General features: G+C 41.0%; 1 protein-coding gene across 2 annotated transcripts in view; it reads left to right on the top strand.

The window, feature by feature from the left end:
* Positions 1-12,623, top strand: part of LOC135462667 (LHFPL tetraspan subfamily member 2a protein-like) — a 33,779-nt gene that overhangs the window by 3,839 nt on the left and 17,317 nt on the right. The window contains exon 1 of one of the 2 annotated variants that reach the window (XM_064739893.1): positions 1,043-1,137. The exons of the other annotated variant lie outside the window; for it this stretch is intronic. The gene's annotated coding sequence lies outside the window, so the exon portion shown is untranslated. Of the gene's footprint in view, positions 1-1,042; positions 1,138-12,623 lie in introns of those variants that run through there. 2 annotated transcript variants of the gene reach the window in all.

Genomic DNA, 12,623 nt, shown 5'->3' with positions numbered 1-12,623 from the left:
TAGCAGCCCACTCATTACAGCGTGTACACAGCAGCCCACTTGTTACAGTGTGTACACGGCAGCCACTCATTACAGTGTGTACACAACAGCCCACTCATTACAGTGTGTACACAGTTGCCCACTCGTTACAGTGTGTACACAGTTGCCCACTCCTTACACTGCAGCCCACTCATTACACGGTACATTGGTACCTGATGAAATTTTAATAGGTATTTTTTGTTTACATTTTTGTTTTATTGAAAGTTGAAGTTGTATGTAGTTTAGAGAAAAAAAAAATTTTTAAGAAAATGAAAACCACCTTTTTGCATGTATATCATTGCTTGTTAAAATGAAAATGATTGCTTTATTTCTGTCAGGAAATGCATGCAACTTTGGCCATCCCTTGAGCAGATGTCTGACAGGACTGATTTAGGATTTTCCTCATTTTCACCTGTACCGGAGGTGTGTTAATTACAGGTGCCTGCATCAACATATGTATTCAGTTGTAATTTAAGGCACATGTAGAATTAAACATTATACATAGTATTAAACAACAACATGTTTATGATAGAAGTTGCAAGGTAGTTAAATACTTAAGAAGTAATCCCTATTGCAAACTACGGAAATATTTAATATTCATGCTATACAAAAGACAAGGTAGATCCTAAAATGCGGAGGATTGTAAATTCTTTGTAGGTGTAACTAAGGTAAGGCTTGCGTTGCAGATTCACTCCTCATGGGGCTATATCATGGGTTCAGTTTGGGCTTGTATAAGGGAGCTGTAGTACAGGTTCTGTAGACTTACAGATGTTAGCACACACACACAGGCACACATGTATACCATCCTGATTTTACTCCACCTGGGAAGTGGGGGGGGGGGGGGGGATGTGTAGCCTACATGTACATGTATGACTCAGCTGTAGTAGGTATGTAGGTACACACACTGGGCTGATGAATGAAGATAGGAAGTATGTGAGAAGTGCTTGGATCACTACTACAACACAGGTTGCCTGGCTACGTGTTAAGTATGGCTCTCACAGCCTTAAAGTGCCTTGTTGATGAACACATGGACCTGGACAGTGTAAATACATAACACAGGGACCAGTGTCATCTGCTTATTTTTAACACACCTGGAGAAAGAAATCTCAAAACAAGGAGGTATGAAAGGTCGCTTTTAGTATACCATGATTATTCATTTGATGAATTGATGAAATTACATAGCACAAGTAAAATTTACCTTCATGCACTTTGATACCGACCTGGACATGTACCGTGATATACATGTACATGTACATTCAGGTGGTTAAAAGTGGTCCAGGTGTGGACATGCTGGGTTTAGCCTGCGTTACACATACATGGACTTTGTAGCAGAATGCGGATTAAATGCTGAAAGGTTTATATGGAAACCTTACCTGCTGTATTAAGCAAGATAATTCTCCCAGCTTAGAATAAGGATAGCTCATTCCATACAGGTATGTACATGGATGTGTATTCTAATATCAGGTGCCTGTGAACTGAAGTATATTAGTTTATTAGAATACATACAGGTAGCATATTAGAAACCACACAGGTATCATATCGGAAAACATACTGGTAATGTTGCCGTAGGTTACACCTTTATGTAACGCCCATATATGGCAGGTACATGTATTAAACTTTGCGGCTCTACCTGTTAACACCATTGCACTCAGCAGTTGTAATGTGTACATGATTTACAATGAAGTTTTACTGAATATAGTCAGTAAAGGCTTAGTTTATTATACTAGACAATAGGAACTTACCTGTATTTTCCTGTGCAGTGGTGTTAAAACCTGGGCAGAGAATGTTTTGACACTTTATAGAATGTTACCCATCTTAGCCGTCTGGTCCTGTGTTGGATGCATGAGCTAGTGCTGCCTCAAGTGAAATTCTTCTTAAGCTGAAAACTTACAGTCAAATTTTACAGTCATAGTGTGTAACCACACTTACGCTTTGTAACCACACTTACACTTTGTAACCACACTTACACTTTGTAACCACACTTACATGTATGTTTTGTAACTACTCTTACATTTTGTAACTACACTTACACTTTGTAACCACACTTACGTTTTGTAACTACACTTACATTTTGTAACTACACTTACACTTTGTAGCCACACTTAGACTTTGTAACCACACTTAGACTTTGTAACCACACTTATATTTTGTAGTCACACTTACAGTTGCACTTTGATTGGCGCTCAGCATTCACACCACCCTCATTGACGTGCCCTTTCTGTGCCATCAATCCCATATAATATTCCTGGGTGAGATGTCCTGTCCGATGTCCTCTGCTGAGCTAATGTTGAATTAAAAAAGAATAGAAAACTTAGACAGACAAGCAGACAAACATGCATGCTAGAATTAAGCCAAGCAAATAAAAAGACAAAAATAACTTACTTTGACATTTTCTCCAACCTTGTCACATCCATATACATGTTTGGAAGCAGTGTTTTGTTTTTGTCATGCATTTACGTGGGTATATATGCCAAAAAGACCATACATGGTCGATCAGCCCTGATCCCAAACATCTGCACGTGAACACAGCAAGGTTGAAGAATGACAGCACAGCGATAAACACAAGTTAAATATGCGAGTTAATTGAGTAGGTAGTTATTGAGAGTTTGAAGACGTGTTTGTGTCCGTGTAACCTCCCTGACCTCTGTCATACATCCACATGTCCACATGATCTATGATATTGGCAGTCTGATTACATATGTAGTTGATAGCACATGTAAAATTAGTCATAATTTTTGTATCCAGTTAAGTTTAAAACTTATATTGCTTTCTGTTTCCTGTTTGTGCTGCATTTAAATGTCTGTAATGATGGTTATTTTGTGTGGATGGTAAATAAGGCGGTATTAAAGCGCTCGAGGAAGTTACGCATGTAATTCCACCGTGTTTTAATTATTAGCAAGGAATTGTGTTGGGTTGGAAAGACTGCTGCTGGTTAAAATCAAGGCAATTTCTGATTCAGAACAAGGCAACCTGTGGACCATTTATGTGCATTTCCTAATCTTCAGATAATTACTGAATACATACTTCATTACACATGGGGACCCCCGTGGCGGAGCGGTTAGCGTGGCGGAGCGGTTAGTGTGGCTGAGTGGTTAGTGTGCCAGACCGCGACTTAATAACTTTGGAGCCTGTCACCAGTGCATATCAGTCCAACGCATGCTGACTTCCTCTGTGGGCATATGCATAAAGGAATCGCCAGAAACTTACGGATCATCATGGGTTTCCCCCTGGCTCGATTTTGGCCGGTTTCCTCCCACTACAAATCTGGCCGCCACAGTTTAAGTGAAACATTCTTGAGTATGGCGTAAATTAACCAATTGACATTAATCAAATATATAAATATTAATAAATAAATGATTACGCATACATGTATAGACATGTAGATGAAGGGGTGTGGTGAGATGGTACCTGTATAATTTGTAGTATTGTGATTGAACTACATGTACCAAAGTTCATTTCTGCCAATTCTGCCAGAATCCAAACATATTCATTCATTGTCATGTCGCAACAATGCATCAAAATCCACTTTTAGATTCCTGTATATTCATTTATTTATTTATTTGATTGGTGCTTTACGCCGTACTCAAGAATATTTCACTTATACGACGGCAGCCAGCATTATGGTGGGAGGAAACCGGGCAGAGCCCAGGGGAAACCCACGACCATCTGCAGGTTGCTGACAGACCTTCCCACGTACGGCCGGAGAAGAAGCCAGCATGAGCTGGACTTGAACTTACAGCGACCGTATTTGTGAGAGGCTCCTGGGTCATTATGCTGTGCTAGTGCGCTAACCAACTGAGCCACGGAGGCCCCCCCTGTATATTCAAATTGCTCTTTGATCTCTGCCCTATGATTTCTTCAGGTAAATAAGTGATAAAATGTTCTAAGTTGTATAAATACGTAATTTGTCACTCAGGTACAGATCTTACTGATCACTTTCATAAATAATAAAGTTTACGTGTGCAGCTATTTTGTAAATTTACAGGTAAACACAGTAGTGCACTCAGAGTTTCTTTTCTAATTCAGCCCCTGATTAGGAGTGAGGTAGAACTCAACTGTGACAGGTCGTAGCTGTGTGATATGGTGTTGTGGTATCACTGATGATACAAACCTCTCTGACTGAACGGTAGAGTAGAGATTCTGGTGTCTTGTACTAGCAAGATTGCTCTCACAGAGCCTGACATCTTGATACATTTGCCATATGCTGAAGTGCATTTATCCTGATGTACATTTGCTTAAGCTTTAAGTGATTTTCCAGTACATACAGCTTTAGGTGATTTTCCAGTACATACAGCTTTAGGTGATTTTTCAGAACATACAGCTTTAGGTGATTTTCCAGTACATACAGCTTTAGGCGATTTTCCATTACATACAGCTTTAGGTGATTTTCCAGTACATACAGCTTTAGGCGATTTTCCATTACATACAGCTTTAGGTGATTTTCCAGTACATACTTTATCATTGTTTTTTGTTGGGTGCCCGGGCACATGGGTATCCCTGGGAATACTGGTGCAGATGAAGCCGCGAAGGCATTCCATTACTACTCAAACTGACGTTCCATATTCCGACTTGCGTTCACTTATTTGCTCCTATATCAAGCGCTTGTTCCAGACTCAATGGGATGACCAGACAACCAACAAACTGCATGATATTCGTCAGTTTGCTGGTCCAGCACCTTCCCTTTCACGGCATCGTCTCCGCTCTTGCATTTTGAGGAGGTGTTGTATCGGCCACACACGTGCTACACATGGGTATTTGTTGAAAGGAGAAGATGCACCTCATTGTTTTGCTTGTAATCAACCGTTCACAGTTAAGCACATATCGCTTGACTGTGGCGACTTTGCTCCTGCACGAGATTCCTTTTTTCACGTGAGCTATCTTGCAGAACTTTTCAATTCTGTAGAAAGTGATACTATTTTTGATTTTCTCTTTACCATTGGTATGGCAGGAAAGCTGTGATTTTAAACTACCGTCTGTGTTTGTTATGTGACTTCTGATGTCCTTTTGTGACTGACTAGTAAATGACTTATCTGTAGTAGATCGACAACTTGACGTTTTATTGTCACGATAAAACTGAAATATTGTTGAAGGCGACGTTAAAACTTTCACTCACTCACTCACTCTTTCCAGTACATACAGTTTTAGGTGATTTTCCAGTACATACAGTAGCTGATGAAACAATCTGTACTTCTACATCTAACCATCACTAATGTGGTTGTAGCCGATATGTGCTACATTTAACCATCACTAATGTGGTTGTAGGCAATATCTGCTACGTTTAACCATCACTGATGTGATTGTAGCCAATATCTGCTACGTTTAACCATCACAAATGTGGATGTAGCCAATATCTGCAGGTTTTAACATTTTCTCTGACTTTGTTTTATTGAGAGTATACATTGTACCGTCTAAATAAGTTCCACGTGATGACGTATACAGTATTCCTCGAATCATGTTTTATACCACATGTATCATCATAGCATTGTCGTTGCCTTTCTTTCTTTTTTTATCCCAAGATTGGTAATGCATGGCTTATATACATGTATATATGGGCTCTCTGCACTTTTCTAGCTAAACCAACAGGTATGTACGTTCAAGTTAAGTACTGGTAATAGTTTGTTAATATTAACTTTCAACTTGATGTTTTTCTGTGGGAGTAAATTTACAACGTTTTCAAGAAAGAAAAGAATGTTCAGGTGTAATTTGTCAGATTGGTTATAAATTGACATGGTTTATAATAGGGATGGTTTTTTTTTCCCCTTTTTTCCTTTTTTTTTTTCTACGTCCACATTTTTATTGAAGCCCGTGACATATTTTATCATGTTTAAAATTCAGTTCAGCTCATGTAGTTATTCCACCAATTCTTGTGCCACCCAACCACATTTTACTCCACCCAGGCAATTCTTGCGCCACCCAACCACATTTTACTCCACCCAGGCAATTCTTGCACCACCCAACCGCATTTTACTCCACCCAGGCAATTCTTGCGCCACCCAACCACATTTTACTCCACCCAGGCAATTCTTGCGCCACTGTAGCACTTGTATGAGAGTCTTTGTGCCATTGCAGAGATGTAACAGGACGAGTCACGTTCAGCTTGTTATTCAAGATTTTACTGGGAACCTTAACAACTCGTACATAGCCTTGTACATTGTTAGTGTGTACACAATAGCGAGTGAGCAGCTACATCACATGTTACAGCCACCCAACCACATTTTACTCCACCCAGGCAATTCTTGCGCCACCCAACCACATTTTACTCCACCCAGGCAATTCTTGCGCCACCCAACCACCTTTTACTCCACCCAGGCAATTCTTGCGCCACCCAACCACCTTTTACTCCACCCAGGCAATTCTTACTCCACCCAGTCATTGTTGATTTGGAGCAAATGGGGAACTCCTAAAACTCCTTCTGGCCTGTATCAAGAGGGCCCAGAGCTGAAAAATCATTTCTCTCCTTTATTACATCACAATTATCGCTGTGGGTGTGGTCATACAACATACCTGAAGTACACGCCCACGGCAACGTCAAGGAAAAAAATGATGCATTCTACTGTCATTTGGACCTTCTGTTTAGCTCGTCCTCGACTCTCCCATTCTAAACTTTCCTTCCCAATTTTTTCTGACAGTTTCCTTCATGTACATGTACACAGGAATAAAAGTGTGAAATTTTGAAAATATATGTGTGTTTAAAAACTGTAAGTGTAGTATTAGAATTGTTCTGGATATAATCAGGCAATAAGTGTCTGCCCCACAGAGTGTGCCCCACAGTGCCTGGCCCACAAAGTGTGACCCCTCCTCTTTAGCCTCTGACATGTTTAAGGTCAACCTGTCATTTGACCTGACAAGATAAGTACCGCCCTCTGGAGCCCCCTGTGGTAACTGATAAAACATCACAGTGATAACTCCTGTGGCAGCATGCAGTCCTTCAGCATCTGGAGCCTATCTCCATGCCAGCTTGTCACTGGTCTTTTGACTGTAATTTGCAGGGAAAAGCTTGACTAAAACAGTGTTATATCTCAACTTGTATGATTTTATTATTGACAGGTTTTCTTGAAAATTTGCGCTTGAACCGGTTTTTCTTTCAGAATAAAAATAAATGTACAAAGGACAATGGTAATTGCAAATATCGTGATGCATATACATGTACATGTACATGCATACAGTTATATGTGTGCTGGAATGCTGTACAGCTATGCTGGAATGCTGTACGCACACAACTATAGTAGGTACAGTAATTGCCCTCAAGTTGAGCATGTGTCCAGTGACACATACATGCATACAGCTATGCTGGAATGCTGTACACACACAACTACAGTAGCTACAGTAATTGCCCTCAAGTTGAGCATGTGCCCTGTGACACATACATGCATACAGCTATGCTGGAATGCTGTACAGCTATGCTGGAATGCTGTACCCACACAACTACAGTAGCTACAGTAATTCCCCCTCAAGTTTAGCATGTGTCCAGTGACACATACATGCATACAGCTATGCTGGAATGCTGTACACACACAACTACAGTAGCTACAGTAATTCCCCTCAAGTTTAGCATGTGTCCAGTGACACATACATGCATACAGCTATGCTGGAATGCTGTACACACACAACTACAGTAGTTACAGTAATTCCCCTCAAGTTTAGCATGTGTCCAGTGACACATACATGCATACAGCTATGCTGGAATGCTCTACACACACAACTACAGTAGGTACAGTAATTCCCCCTCAAGTTTAGCATGTGTCCAGTGAGACATACATGCATACAGCTATGCTGGAATGCTGTACACACACAACTACTGTAGCTACAGTAATTCCCCTCAAGTTGAGCATGTGTCCAATGACACATACATGCATACAGCTATGCTGGAATGCTGTACACACACAACTACAGTAGGTACAGTAATTCCCCTCAAGTTGAGCATGTGTCCAGTGACACATACATGCATATGGCTATGCTGGAATGCTGTACACACACAACTACAGTAGGTACAGTAATTCCCCCTCAAGTTTAGCATGTGTCCAGTGAGACATACATGCATACAGCTATGCTGGAATGCTGTACACACACAACTACTGTAGCTACAGTAATTCCCCTCAAGTTGAGCATGTGTCCAGTGACACATACATGCATACAGCTATGCTGGAATGCTGTACACACACACCTACAGTAGGTACAGTAATTCCCCCTCAAGTTTAGCATGTGTCCAGTGAGACATACATGCATACAGCTATGCTGGAATGCTGTACACACACAACTACTGTAGCTACAGTAATTCCCCTCAAGTTGAGCATGTGTCCAGTGACACATACATGCATACAGCTATGCCGGAATGCTGTACGCACACAACTACAGTAGGTACAGTAATTCCCCTCAAGTTTAGCATGTGTCCAGTGACACATACATGCATACAGCTATGCTGCAATGCTGTACAGCTATGCTGGAATGGTGTACGCATACAACTACAGTAGGTACAGTAATTCCCCTCAAGTTGAGCATGTGTCCAGTGACACATACATGCATACAGCTATGCTGGAATGCTGTACATCTATGCTGGAATGCTGTACGCATACAACTACAGTAGGTACAGTAATTCCCCTCGAGTTGAGCATGTGTCCAGTGACACATACATGCATACAGCTATGCTGGAATGCTGTACGCATACAACTACAGTAGGTACAGTAATTCCCCTCAAGTAAAGCATGTGTCCAGTGACACATACATGCATACAGCTATGCTGGAATGCTGTACGCACACAACTACAGTAGGTACAGTAATTCCCCTCAAGTTTAGCATGTGTCCAGTGACACATACATGCATACAGCTATGCTGGAATGCTGTACAGCTATGCTGGAATGCTGTACGCATACAACTACAGTAGGTACAGTAATTCCCCTCAAGTTGAGCATGTGTCCAGTGACACATACATGCATACAGCGATGCTGGAATGCTGTACGTATACAACTACAGTAATTCCCCTCAAGTTGAGCATGTGTCCAGTGACACATACATGCATACAGCTATGCTGGAATGCTGTACAGCTATGCTGGAATGCTGTACAGCTATGCTGGAATGCTGTACACACACATCTACAGTAGGTACAGTAATTCTCAAGTTTAGCATTTGTCCAGTGACACGTACATGCATACAGCTATGCTGGAATGCTGTACACACACATCTACAGTAGGTACAGTAATTCTCAAGTTGAGCATGTGTCCAGTGACACATACATGCATACAGCTTTGCCGGAATGCTGTACGCACACAACTACAGTAGGTACAGTAATTCCCCTCAAGTTTAGCATGTGTCCAGTGACACATACATGCATACAGCTATGCTGCAATGCTGTACAGCTATGCTGGAATGCTGTACGCATACAACTACAGTAGGTACAGTAATTCCCCTCAAGTTTAGCATGTGTCCAGTGACACATACATGCATACAGCTATGCTGGAATGCTGTACAGCTATGCTGGAATGCTGTACGCATACAACTACAGTAGGTACAGTAATTCCCCTCAAGTTGAGCATGTGTCCAGTGACACATACATGCATACAGCTATGCTGGAATGCTGTACGCATACAACTACAGTAGGTACAGTAATTCCCCTCAAGTAAAGCATGTGTCCAGTGACGCATACATGCATACAGCTATGCTGGAATGCTGTACGCACACAACTACAGTAGGTACAGTAATTCCCCTCAAGTTTAGCATGTGTCCAGTGACACATACATGCATACAGCTATGCTGGAATGCTGTACAGCTATGCTGGAATGCTGTATGCATACAACTACAGTAGGTACAGTAATTCCCCTCAAGTTGAGCATGTGTCCAGTGACACATACATGCATACAGCTATGCTGGAATGCTGTACGTATACAACTACAGTAGGTACAGTAATTCCCCTCAAGTTGAGCATGTGTCCAGTGACACATACATGCATACAGCTATGCTGGAATGCTGTACACACACAACTACAGTAGGTACAGTAATTCCCCTCAAGTTTAGCATGTGTCCAGTGACACATACATGCATACAGCTATGCTGGAATGCTCTACAGCTATGCTGGAATGCTCTACAGCTATGCTGGAATGCTGTACACACACATCTACAGTAGGTACAGTAATTCTCAAGTTTAGCATGTGTCCAGTGACACATACATGCATACAGCTATGCTGGAATGCTGTACACACACATCTACAGTAGGTACAGTAATTCTCAAGTTTAGCATGTGTCCAGTGATACATACATGCATACAGCTATGCTGGAATGCTGTACGCACACATCTACAGTAGGTACAGTAATTCCCCTCAAGTTTAGCATGTGTCCAGTGACACATACATGCATACAGCTATGCTGGAATGCTGTACACACACATCTACAGTAGGTACAGTAATTCCCCTCAAGTTTAGCATGTGTCCAGTGACACATTCTGCTTGATTCTGATTTGAGTTATCCACTGTATGTAGGACCACCTGAAGGATTTTCTGCAGTTGGTTAATTTCTTATCAAAAATTTAAAAGTGTTTGCATCAAAGGTATCATTTCAAGGCCTCCTGAAAGTGCATATTACAGGCCAAACTTCAGGTGAAATAACTGATTACCTGTAGATAAGAAAGGCTGGTAGCCATGTGGGTACTGTACAGAAAAGTACATACACTATGTACATACATGGTATGTGGTACACAGGGTTGTAGGGGCTACAACATGGAGGGGATAGTCTAAATTTGTCTGCAATATCTGACATATATCTCAACAGGTATACACAAAACAGTGTGTATTATGCTAACCTGTACCCTTTCTTTGTACAGAATAGTACATGTGTACATATATGGTATGTGGTACACAGAGGTGTAGGGCCCACAAGATCAAGGGGTGCAGGGCCTACAAGATCAAGGGGTGCAGGGCCCACAAGATCGAGGGGTCCAGGGCCCACAAGATCAAGGGGTGCAGGGCCCACAAGATCGAGGGGTGTAGGGCCCACAAGATCGAGGGGTGTAGGGCCCACAAGATCGAGGGGTGCAGGGCCCACAAGATCGTATGTACCTACCTGTACCTGTATATACAGGTATTGCGAGGGCTAGGATGAGTGAATGGACTTGTGGCCTAACAACACCTGGGCAATATTTCCGCCATATCGTGGTGACTATGGGTGGGATTTACTGTATGTGTGTTTATACACGTAATTGTGCATGTAGTAGAGCCAGTTTGCAAAGGGATTGAGTAGATTTTATTTAAAACAGGTTTAAGCAGCCTGTACTACCTTTATCAAGACACTGGGCGCGAGATGATGAAGTGATCTTTATATACTTAAGTTAATATTTTGGTCGTTAAATTTGGTCTATTCCTTTCTGTTATTTCAACTGAGATGTCTTTTGCAATGACTTACCCAGAATTTACATGTACATGTACATCGTCAAGCAGAATTTACATGTACATCGTCAAGCAGAATTTACATGTACATCGTCAAGCAGAATTTACATGTACATAGTCAAGCAGAACTTACATGTACATAGTCAAGCAGAACTTACATGTACATAGTCAAGCAGAACTTACATATATAAGTCAAGCAGAACTTACATGTACAGTCAAGCAGAATTTACATGTACATTGTCAAGCAGAATGGTCACTTAGTGATCCAGGGCCTTGATTTCCATGTATTCGTGTATGTAAACATTTTGTGAAGGATGACAAGATCATTTTCAGATTGGTATATGTCCTGTGGAAAATGCATTTTAAATGAAATGACAGCAAATTAGTATTTATGACATTTTTTGTAATATGGCCATCGGTTAAGTCAGTTTGACATCCTTGCAGGGCATAATCCTACATTGGTCGTCCACAGAAACCTCAAAACACAAACCTTTTTGAGATCAATAGATTATTGTTTTATTATTTGATGGATGTTTTACGCCATACTTAAGAATATTTTGCTTATCATCCCATGACCATCCACAGGTTACTGCAGACTGTCCCATGCACTGCCGGTGGGGATTGAGCGATAGAATCTGACAAAATGTATAACTGCATGTAAGCCAGATGTGAAATTAAAGGTCATGTTTTAGCTTCTAGACTCCAAATGGGACTTACTCTGTAAAATCTTAGAATGAGGTTTTCCAGCAGTTCCTGATTTAGTTTACATGTAGAGCAGATGCTTTCTGAGGCCCCTGCTTTTTCTGAGGAGCTATTTTTTTTTCTAATCCTGATGTGTTGTTGACACTTTCAGTTCGAAATTCAATGCTGAGAAATTTGGTGTGTGGAAAAAAAAAGTGTTTGTAAAACGTTAAAGCTAAGGAAAAAATTAATGTACATATACTCAGGTTTCTTGAATCTGAAAGCAGTAGTGTAAAACAAACAAGTATTCAGTTGACCAACAAAAAAAAATATGAAGGCTGATGGAAGAAAAGAAAAATATTTTGGATAAAAAAAGCCCTATTGAGGAATGCGACATGTATGGATGGAAGTATTTTAGCATGTCAAATGTAAACAGAGGGCTGGGTAGGAATAGCAGCCACATGCTGCACCAATATATCAGACTTCATGTACAACAGTTGAAACTGAGTTAATGGAAATCAAGATCTGGGACAGAGCACTGGATATGGGTGT

Source organism: Liolophura sinensis, chromosome 2 (assembly GCF_032854445.1).
Source record: "Liolophura sinensis isolate JHLJ2023 chromosome 2, CUHK_Ljap_v2, whole genome shotgun sequence".
Taxonomy (NCBI): Eukaryota; Metazoa; Mollusca; class Polyplacophora; order Chitonida; family Chitonidae; genus Liolophura; species Liolophura sinensis.
The sequence above is the reverse complement of the archived record's forward strand: the minus strand, read 5'-3'. Positions and strand labels throughout refer to the sequence as shown.